The sequence below is a fragment of the Perna viridis genome, chromosome 5 (assembly GCF_037379345.1).
Source record: "Perna viridis isolate PV_CMFRI_1.1 ecotype Kerala chromosome 5, ASM3737934v1, whole genome shotgun sequence".
In the NCBI taxonomy this organism is placed as follows: Eukaryota; Metazoa; Mollusca; class Bivalvia; order Mytilida; family Mytilidae; genus Perna; species Perna viridis.
In genome coordinates this window covers 21,159,507-21,170,924 of record NC_142449.1, presented here as the reverse complement: position 1 = coordinate 21,170,924, position 11,418 = coordinate 21,159,507, and positions in this window count along the sequence as shown.

Genomic DNA, 11,418 nt, shown 5'->3' with positions numbered 1-11,418 from the left:
CTGAATCAGGGCCCGACTCGTAGTCTGAAGCTTATGGTTTGGGGTACTATTACTTACTTCGGACGAGGACTGCTTGCATTCGTTGACGGAAATATGAATTCGGAGAAATATATCAAGACTTTAGATGACTTTTTATGGCTTGTTATCATTAAACACTTTCCGAATAATGACTTTCAGTTTATGGATGATAACTGTCCCGTGCACAGGTCCCGAGAAACCGAAGCTTGGAAGCAGCGAAATGGAATTCAACCGTTTTTCTGGCCAACACAGAGCCCGGACTTAAATCCGATTGAGAATGTTTGGCTGGTCTTGAAAAATCACATAAAAAGAAACATTTTTCACATTAAAAACACGGAGGACCTAAAACGCGAACTTCGGAAGGCCTGGAATAAGATCAGTGTAACATACCTGCAGAGCCTATACGGAACATTGCCGAAACGTTGCCGACAAGTGTTAATGTCTAAAGGATTTATTACAAAATATTGAAGTTTTATGTCATAAATAAAGGTATGATTTTTAATTTTTATTGTGACGTTTGTTGTTTACAATAACGCCATCTTGAAAAAAAGTTGACAAACTTTTGGCACCTGAGTGTAGGCTATAAAATATAGCTTTTGCTGGCCGGATCATCCCTCTTCTTACGATTAATCTAGGGCTGTAAGAGTAATCAAGAGAACCAAGGTTGTAGCGGTAATACAGGGACAAAGACCATAAATGGCAAACAGACATACACAACAAAGAACATAAAGTAACTAAAACCATACATACAAAGTAACAAAAGCAAATGATCAAATCGGATGTAACTCGATGTAGCTTAATACACGACGTATGGTAGAAAGGGACAGCTCATCTAGGTGTTGTTATGTAGGATACAGGATTGATTTGTTATGACACGTATCGTCATAGTGGTCCGGGTTTGAGGGAACGACCAAAATTTGCTTCGCAACTTTGACAGTTCTAACATCGTTGGGAATTTTTCAGACCTTTCTATGCTTACGTTATCTTCCCTATATTTGATCCAATGATATTATGATTGATACTAGCTGTTTTTCGTATGTTGTCAAAGTTGCTGAGTGTAGCGGAAGTTTGCTTATTGTTTATAGCAGAGAAAATTCAAGAAAATGAAGTGCACGTTGTATTCCTTAGTATCACTGTTAGTTTTTATAAGCACTGGTGAGTATTCAGTCCTACGCGAATTTCACTGAAATATCCTTATATCATTCTATTTAGTGTTATTAAAATGGTATTTTAGTGAGAGAAAAATGATAAAGCTGAGCCAACATTATTAAAGGTATTTGACTATGTTTACGATAAAAAAAAATGATGAAAATTTTCATTCACCTTTGCTTTTTTTTAATTCATTGGTAAATTTGCTTGTTCCAGTTTATTTTTTTTTTCACGTCCTGTAAATGTTTTCATTCATTGTGTTTTAGTGATTGCTCCACTACCAGACTGCAGGTGACATTTTACCAGATGTTAAACGGATTGGTCAGACAGCTTATCTTAATTGTTCAGTAATCCACACGCAAGCACCTGCCATTGTAATTAAACGTTATTTTGTATCCATCTTATGTTGTATATGTACTTTTTTTTCTCTAGCAGTTGTCATCCACACTTATAAATAAAAACAAGTTTTGCTGTATAAACATGCATCAATAGTATATACCGTATATTATCAGTGTTCTGCCAGTAGTATCTTTTTGTACAACATACAACATTCGTTAAACTTTCAATAAATTAACATAACCTATAGTATTAGTCTACGTTTCTTCGAATCTTAGATTACTAATAACCAATCATCCCTGTATATCAACTTCATAGACTTTGAAAAGCCTTTGATAGTGTCAACAGGGATGGAATGTGGCAAATAATGAGACACTGTAGCATACCATCAAAGATCGTAAATATTGTCAAGACCCTGTATAAAGACTTTACAGTGCAAATAATACACGAAACATCTCTCACCTACCCTTTCCATGTGAAAATAGGTGTTAAACAAGGTTGTTTACTCGCACCTACCCTATTCTTACTGGTGATTGACTGGATAACAAAGCAGGCATTTGACACAAACCGAGAGGGAATCAGTGGACTATGACGAGAAAGTAAGAAGATCTAGATCTTGTTGATGATTTCGCCCTACTGTCTCACCAGATTAAAGACATCTGAGATAAAACCAAAAGAATGAATGACATCGGAAAGAAAATAGGGCTTAAAATTAACAACAGAAAAACAAAGATTATGAAAGTTCAAACAAGAAAAGGAGGGTCAGTGACAATTGGAGGGGACGAACTGGGAAAAGTTGAACAGCTTACATATCTAGGAAGTGTCATTAGTAAGACCGGTGGCACAGATGAAGACATAAATGCCAGAATTTGCAAAGCCCGTCACGCCTTCGCCATGTTAAAACCAGTTTGGAAATCAAACGTGCTTACTGAAAATACCAAGATCATAATATTCAACAAGTGTGGTGGCCAAGAAAAAATACGAATGAACAACTTCTGGATCGTACCAACCAAGATCCAGCAGATACCCACATTAAAAGAAGGGCATGCAAATGGATTGGCCACACATGGCGAAAACCGTATACCAGCATTACCAGAGAAGGGCTAGACTGGAATCCTCTAGCACAAACAAAGCAAGGTAAACCTCTTCATTGCTCGAAAAGAACAAGGCTGAAGGAACTGGAGATGATTAGCAACAGCTGGGGTGAAGCGAAAAGAACGGTCCAAAACAGAGTGAGATGGAGGGCAACTGTAGTAGCCGTATGCTCCACAAGGAGATGGAGAGCAACTGTAGTAGCCCTATGCTCCACAAGGAGATGGAGAGCAACTGCAGTAGTCCTATGCTCCGCAAGGAGTAAAAAGGACTAAGTCAAGTAAGTCAAGTTTAAAATAAATTCCAACGATTTTAAAGCTTCCAAAATATCAAGTGGCTGCGGTAAGTGGTAACAGGTAAACTGTCCGTTTGTCGATGTATGAAAATGTCCATGTTTTTGGTCATGGAAGCTCAAAACTCATTCATTGGAAATGCAATATAAGATATGAACAATGAAATCATGAAGATAATGAGCAACCCGGACTACAATAAAACCAGAATGGTAGCACGGACCGGATGCACTGGTAGGGCGTCCTCTGTTTTTCTAGAAACACCCACCGCTCATAAATCGTCTCGTCCGGACGAAAGTAGACGAAAGATGAAAGGAAACTCTAATGCGTTAAACAAATGGTTTTTCATGGTATAGAATAATACGCCATAAACATCCACAAGTTCGTGATGACGACCATTAAAATTAGAAGGTATAAAATTTTATCATGTGGTTAGAATGTGTGAAAGTTTCACTTAATTTCATTTTCGGTTGCGGTTTCGGAGGAGTTTTGGAGCTAAACCCTTAGTTGACGAAAGAGAAAGTCCATGCCAGAGCTTGCCGAAACTACGCAGATTTTTTGTATCATGCTAGAATTCTAACAAATAGGCTTCTGGAACAGGGTTATGTTGCTACAAGATTAAAGTCACCACTACAGAAGTTTTATGGTCGTCATCATGAACTCATGGTGTATCCATCTGCGCCATGAAAACTGATTTGTTCAACTTGTCATAGTTTTCCTTTCTTCTTTCGTCTACCACGGACTTGATTTTTTATGAGCAACTCGGTGGGTGTTCCTAGAAAAGCAGAATACCTTTACCCTACCGGTGCACCTAGTCCATACTCCCAATTTTAGTGGAGTCGGAATTGCTCATTCATGCTTTTTGAAAACTTTGTATATATGATTTTAGATACTTTATATTCTTTGTTGTGTATGACTGTTTTCCATGTCTGGTCTTTGTCCCTGGATTACATTCTTTTGATTACCACTATAACCTTGGTCCCTTGGTTATTTTTGCATGACAGAATCCCAAAACTAGTTCCAATTGAAAAGCAAAATAGAAGGTGCACAGAGGCATCATTTGATAATGAATTTGTAAAACTATCATTAATTTTGGAGGCGTTGTGAATGCAACCTTAGGGCATTGACGGACGAACCAAGGAGCAAAGCGACACATGGACAGCATGATCAGTGCATACCCCCAGCATTTCAAAGTGGGGAAATAATAACAGGTGACGCGTTACAATTAAACTCATTCCTAATTTGCAAATTATCATTTATTCGAAATGGCCAGGATACACCGTGTCTAACCCCTAACCCCTATTTGCCTTGTTTACATTGGCTTTTCACGAATGATAGAGAAAACGGTGCACTTTTACCTCTGAATACAAGCAACTGCTTTCAGCTTGATTATTGTTGATATTGCAATGTATATTATCTAAATAATAATTCATATCAAAGCAATTTACTTAGGCTATCCACTAATGCCACAGATGTTTCAGCAATAATCTCAAACTATCAACTGTCCTGGCTGTTACGCCTTAATATCGAATGTATATGAATGTGTCTATTAGCATCACATGTCGCTCAAGCCACGAACAACATTAAAAAAAGTTTGCCCTTTTCGTATGCAACATGAGACCTCTTCTTACGCTCACAACGTAAAAAGAATATTTTCATTCTACATCATAACGATCGTTGATCCGAGATTCAGTCCCAAATAAGCCAGAATATCGAAAATATTTCCATTTTTATTGAATAAGTTAGAATAAAACTTTTATTTGTTTACTTTTCGTTACTTAATTGCCCAAATTAACTTATTCACAAATGTCGTACTTGATAAACAAACTCCTTTTAGCTATTCCTTGAGTATTAGTTATCAGTTTAACCAGGGTATTCAAAAGATAAAACACTACTCCGGATAAAATGTTAAGTGTATTAGAACAATTTCAAAAGAATAAAACTTCCAATTCAGATTTTCTAAAATACTCCCAAAAACCTAATCAAAGGCGTATTTGACAAGTAAAAAGTAACAAGTTAAACTAGGAACTTTTCATAATTCCCAATAAAAAAGTATGATGACTTACGACATTGCGAAAGCATGCTCAACAAGTATGAAAATACATATACTGTGAAAGTACTTTTTTTCGTGGGGTTCCAATTTTCGTGGTTTTCGTGGGTAGGCTAAACAATGAAATTTGGTTCCCAACGAAAAGTAGATTTCAACTGATATGTATACTGAATACCTTAAAACCAAGAATTCAAGAATCCATGGACTTCAATTTCTTTCCTAATCCACGAAAATTGGTATCCACGAATTAAAGTTCTTTCACAGTATCATTTTGAGTTCTTTACCTAAATTATTCTAGTCATATTATGTTATAATGTCGTCATTTTGTTCGCTCCATTTCCGTACAATACCGTTAGTTATATACCAGTGAATTTCGATGTATTGTCCTTCGTGTTAGAGGAATCTCGCTGTTTGAAATTTGGTCGCTGGTTCTATTCTAACCGTTCTAAAGAGGGCGAAAGTGGTAAATTAATTTTTTTAAATTGATGCAGATATTCAATTTTGATATTTTGGGGAAAAACATTCCTTATCAAATTTACTTAACGAGCATTTAACAGAGTTTTTAGTTTACAACAAATTTATTTGTTAACTATACAAAAGGGATAGGACACAAGTTTTACCAACTTAAGGAATCTTCTCCAAACAATAATTTACAATACATATATTAGAACATTGAGGGCATGCATAAATTCATTACGAGTATTAAAAAAACAATTTTGAATTAAATTTTAAATGAAGAAAAAGAAAGGAAAGAAGAACAACAGTACAATGACAGAAAAAAAAACGTTTAAAAAAACAACATTACAATGAAAAGAACACCAAAGTTTCAGAAATATATGTACAAAACTGAAGAGAAACATGAAGTGGACGGGTGGATGCGCTGTTCTTGTGTGACACTGATTTTACCTCCATAATATTAGGTCAGAAATCTTTTTGACCTTTTAATAAATATGAAGACACCATAAAAAATAAGTATATTTTCTTCGTACGTTAGATCAGTACTGCCCCTGGTAAGCAGTGAAACATCCATTCTTAAAGGAATTAAGCGTAAACTCTCGAATAGTGTAATACGGTTTTCTGTATATTTTCTTTTTTTGCATTCGAAAAAAAAAAATGGTAGACACTTTCAATGGGAACATCGCAACTACACGCAGGATCAGCTACAATATGGACTCTGTGTAAATCGTAGTTATGGAAAGACGCAGAAAATTGTGGCTGAGTCAAACAGATATTTAATTTACGAGGGCCATAATTAAAATATTGGGGAATGTCTATTTTATGCAAGGTGTTTCCGCTTGAGTTGTTTGGACCAAAGTGGTGCCACGCACTTAACACCAACTTATTTCCGGCCCGATTTAGAATTAGATCTCATTAGATCTACTTTATAAATTTGCTCCATATTAAACCGTTTCATAGCTAAAGGTATCCAGTTAACAATATTTAGACAACATAATTCATTACCAGTTGTATTAAACACGAATCGTGTTTCCACATTATTCCACAATGAACAGTGTTCAACGGGCAAGTGTGTATCAAGCTTTGCTAGATGAAGTTTTTCATGACATAATGTTGACAATTTTTTACACTTATAAACTAAGCATATGTTGTATTCTTGAAAATAAACTTGATTGACTGTTGTAACAGCTGCGTAGGTATATCATCAATTAGGTCCTTAAGCACATTCAAGATAACATTTTTGTTAAAAGTTAGTATTAAAAAAGACAAAGGATTAGAAGGGTGATATGGAAAGTGCTACGTAAATGGTTTTGTTTAACGCGTTTAAACTATCAGTGCAAAGTATGAAAATATAAATCTAGTGTGGGTTCTTAATGATTAAATGACATCAAATCAATCTTTATGCGACTTTGACACGCCCGTCGATCATTATATCCCACTTGCAAAGTGGGGACATGTGCTTTTAGGGATATCACACCTTACGTCTGTCAAGGGAGAGAGGTTTATGCTGGCCCATGGTCTATTCTTCATGTGATTCTAAAAAAAAACTGTCCAGAGTGACTTACACTGTTCTGGACATAAAAAAAACTAGTGTAAGTTCTTCATCGACAACAATTATACTCTCTGCGACTTTGATATGCCTGGCTATTATTATATCCCGCTTGCAAATGGGGATATTATAGTCATATAGATGTCGATCCTTTTGTTTAACTAGGGAGAGAGCGTTATGCTTGCTGTTCAGAGTGACTTACACTAATTGTGGATCATTTCTATGCTCTAAGTGTTTTTGTTCAGTTTACGCAAATTTATTTTCGGCTTTCTTTGTGCCCTCAATATAGTTTCTGTAACCCTTTCTGTGCGTTTATTTTCATTCTGGGATTGTGAGATTTGTATTTTACTTAATTCGTGACAACAAGATTACATAGTTACATTCACTAAAACTTTTAAAATCGGGATGAACAAAACTATATATCATCAATGAAATAAACGCAGTATATTTGACTTTGTTAATAATCAGAGCGGACTCATATATTTTAACCATATGTTCAAGGCCGACCAACGATACAATATATCCGTAAAGCCGTTCGATTTAAGTTTTTGTTTTACGCAGCTAAAATTGATACACTGAATCAATAGCCTTGAAGTTATTTAATCTTTTACAAACCGTGTAGATTTTATACAATACTGGTAGTCTTTTTATCCTTTATAGTTATGTCTCCAAAATAACAAGGAATGAAAACATTTCTTGCAATTTTGATCTAACACAAGTCTATCAAATAAAACTTTCTGACATATTGCTACTTTAGGAAAAATGATTGAAATACATCATCGAGAATTTAAATGGGATATTTGTATATGTAATACTTCATTTAAGGTTCAAATACAATAACTAAAAATAAAAACAAACAAAAACAAAATAATACATATACCACCACGACCGTTGATTTGATTTCAGTAGAATCTACAATTTTCACACTTAATACTACGGTGACATAATATGACATTGCTCGCTAAAGTTTATATCCAGACTTGATTTTTCGAGAAAAAGGAGGTCTATAATCAATTAATTAAGCGTGATAACTTTATAAAAAATGTATTGAATTATTTACGAAAGGTTGTTCTTTCTCACTTTCGAGGTAAAGCAAAACATGATTTCATTATGTTGATACAAGATTGAAGTCATCACTATAAGTTCTATGTTCGTGGACAGTTACGGTGTGTCAATCTGCACCATTTAAACTGTTTGAAAAATTTGTTCAACGTATCATAGTTTTCCTTCCTCTTTCGTCTACCCTGGACTTGACATTTTATGAGGAACTCGGCGGTGTTTCTAGAAAAGCAGAGGACGCTTACCTTACCGGTGCACCTGGTCCATGCTCCAGTTTTAATTCTGGTTTTCTCACTTACTTTTGTTACTTTGTATGTATTATTTTGGTTATTTTATGTTCTTTGTTGTGTGTGTCTGTTTTTCATGTCTGGTCTTTGTCCTTAGATTACATTATTTTGATTTCCGATAGAATCTTGGTTTCCTTAATTCCTCTTTCAAAAAAGATAACGTCACTTAACAAACAAGGAGCAAAGTGAAAATTTTAACTGACTATTTATACAATCTTGCTGTATAATGTTTATGAAATCAGTCAGTGTTCAGGCATGTATTTATTAAATTAGATTGCAAATTCTTCTTTGTCGAGAGAATAAAGAGCAATCGAGGGAACCAAGGTTACAACGGTAATCAAAAGAATATAATCCAGGGACAAAGACCAGACATGGAAAACAAACATATACAACAAAGAACATGAAGTAACTAAAATCATACATACAAAGTAACAAAAGCAAATGAGCAACTCGGATTCCACTAAAACCTGGAAGCATGGACCAGGTGCACCGGCAGGGTAAGCGGCCTCTGCTTTTCTAGGAACACCCGTCGAGTTAAAAAGTCAAGTCCGGGGTAGACAAAAGAGGAAAGGAAAACTACACGTTGAACAAATCAGTTTTCAAGGCGCATATGGATACACCGTAGCGATCCACAAGTTCAAATAAAAAGAAGAAGTCTTTCTTTTATAGTCATTTGTCTTGAGCGCGGGTATATAACTCAGTAGTTTTATCGTCGTGTTAGGTTTTATTTCAGAGCAATGTAAGCATCAACTATTAATTCTATTCTACTGTAGGAAAAGAATGTATATAGTGAAACGTAACAAATTCACCAGGTATAACCTAAATTACAAATAGCAATACTTCCAGAGATCACCAAAAGCTCTCCAATATTTTAAAAGTAAACTCTGACAACAAAGTCATAAAATCCACGGTAACTGCACGATGGTAATTCTTCAAAAGTCACATATAAGGACACTAGTTTATTTTATACATTTATTGGTCAAGATAACCAAAATGATGGTTAGAATCCATAACATTGTAAACTCTTCGATGAAGACTACCCTTCTTCCGCTCACTTACTCCATGTGCATCTATGCGATGAATAGAATCACGAAGACGCCATCTTTGAATGCGAATACCTTTCGTAATTAACATTTCTTTTAACATATTTTCTCCGCAAAGTCGATAGATCTTTGTTATTTCCAATAGTGCATCATTAAGTCCCTCGTCAATAATTTGAGAAAAATCATATTTACTTAGACTGAATTTTGACATTCTACGATATATTGTCCGCTCTGACACTACTAGTATTTTTGCAATTTCTGATATTTTATGAAGTCTTGGCCTAGTATGGCCTAGTAAATTTTGTAAAGTAGACATCGGAATATCAAATCTGTTTTGTGCTGTGTATTTATTGCCACCATATTTCACATATTCAATTCTAAGTCTGATGTCTATGAAATGCCTAATGATTTCATCTCTTCAGCTGACAGCAAACATATTACGTCTTGGTGATTTTTTTTCTCTCATGTAATTAACATTCAAATGAGATTTTTGAAAATGTTATCATATACAGTAAAGTGTTTACAACATAATGAATCACTGCGTCACGATAATGTATGACCACAAAATGAAAAAGTATCACTACAAAGTGAAAAAGTACAATCACACGAAGTAAATAAGTACCACAACAAAGTGAAAAAGTTCTACAACAGAATGAAAAAGTATCACCACAAAGTGAAAAAGTACAACCACACGAAGTAAATAAGTACCAAAACAAAGTGAAAAAGTTCCACAACAGAATGAAAAGGTATCACCACAAACTGAAAAAGTACAACCACACGAAGTAAATAAGTACCACAACAAAATCAAGATGTATCACCACAAAGTGAAAAAGTACAACCACACGAAGTAAAAAAGTATCACAACAAAGCGAAAAAGTATCACCACAAAGTGAAAAAGTACAAGTAACAATTGCGCAAATATAACAGTGGATTTTCTTTACTTTAGAAAAAAGTCCTTTAAGCTATATATTGTGCATGAGCGTAAACATGAGCTATGAATCAGTTTTAAGTGTTTTAACACATTAATTGCGACTTTTTTGTGGAAAGTTAGTATTGGAATAAGTAATAAAGCCATGTAGTAAAGAAGATACGAAAAGTGATCAGTGAATAGCATTTGGAGATGTGGTATGATTGCCAATGGCATTTTTTACATTTACAATCAGCACCAAAGAGTTTCAGAGTTAAACGACAACAAGTACGCTCTTTATGCGACCTTGGTATGTGTACCTATCTCCATACCCTACTTTCAAGGTGAAGGGAATATAGTGATAGGGGTGTCCGTCCTTCCGTTTGTACTTCCTTCCAAGTCTGAACTTCCTTCCCTAACGCGGAGGGATACGTATCCACTGTATTTAATTTAATAAAATTTTCACGGGATATTTAATTACATCGTCCCATTGTGCATCCCCTATTTTAAGTTTTGATCCAAATCAGTTTTGATGAATCACACAGTTATTCATGAATATGGGGATACAGGGGATATTCATCTGTAATCAATTAGTTCTACTAGGCCGCTGATTATAGAATTTATTGAAACTCTCATAGAATCTTTATTACATATTCCTATTGTGCACCTGCTATTTGGAATTTTGGTTCAATCAGGCCAAAATGTGCATGAAATCAAATGACGGATATTTTACTGAGCAGTGGCTGATAACATGTTTCTAGTCTTGATTAAGTGTCATGTTGTGAATTGACACCAACAGCACTACACCTCTGTAAGTCCAACCATTTTTAAAACAAAAAAAATCTTCCGCATTAATCGAACTTGCATTTCACATCTCATCTTTATGGAATGATTTTTCAAATCTTTATTTGAATCTCGTTTTTCTCATTAAGTGTACATAATTTTAGAATTGTAACAAATGATATAAAAGCTACTTTAATCCGTGCATTTATAGTTGAGTAGAATGTCCGCCTGACGCTGATGCCTTTGAAAAGAGACATACATAAAATTCTGTGTTTTTCTCTATCCTGGCTGTCGGAAGTAACTAATACATTTGAGTGCATACATGAAAGCATTAAACTATATACTTCATTTAAAAGGATGTTCATAATCCTTTAAAATATTTCTCTCCTTTTATTCACG